Genomic DNA, 552 nt, shown 5'->3' on the forward strand with positions numbered 1-552 from the left:
GTACCTGCTCTCAGAGATTTCTCAGAGATGCTTACACAGCAAAGCGAAGAACGAACTCTTCCACTCTTATTCCCCAAGGGCACCCTCGGGGCCCGGTGGGGGTGAGGAAACAGTGCCGAATCGGACCTACGCTACCGTCTGGGCAAGTGAGACCCAGACATAACCAAAGCTCAAGGCAGGATAAAACTTCCTTTTTAAACAAAACTAGAAGCAGCTGGGTAGGACGGTAAGGACAGGGTCAATGGCATCAGCACGGGAGTATCGCAGTTCCCATCTGGACTCAGCGACTGCCCAAGGTTAAGAGGTCGGCCTTGGCCTAGGTTGAAACCCCGACACTGGGCAAGCTACCTAGTTGCTCGGGGCGTTAAGAGTCTAAGGGCACCAACTTTATCCGCTTACAACGATCTAGAACGTCAGGGACCTAGCGCATCACACAGGAAGCGCTTCGCAGGGAGTAAGCTTTTTGATCGTTGCCAGCGCAGAGCAGCCGCCTTCAGGCCGGGCGAGCGCCGGGTCCCCCAACCCCGGGGCTCAGGGCGCTGGGGGCGGGGC

The sequence above is a fragment of the Pteropus alecto genome, unplaced genomic scaffold (assembly GCF_000325575.1).
Source record: "Pteropus alecto unplaced genomic scaffold, ASM32557v1 scaffold5, whole genome shotgun sequence".
Lineage (NCBI taxonomy): Eukaryota > Metazoa > Chordata > Mammalia > Chiroptera > Pteropodidae > Pteropus > Pteropus alecto.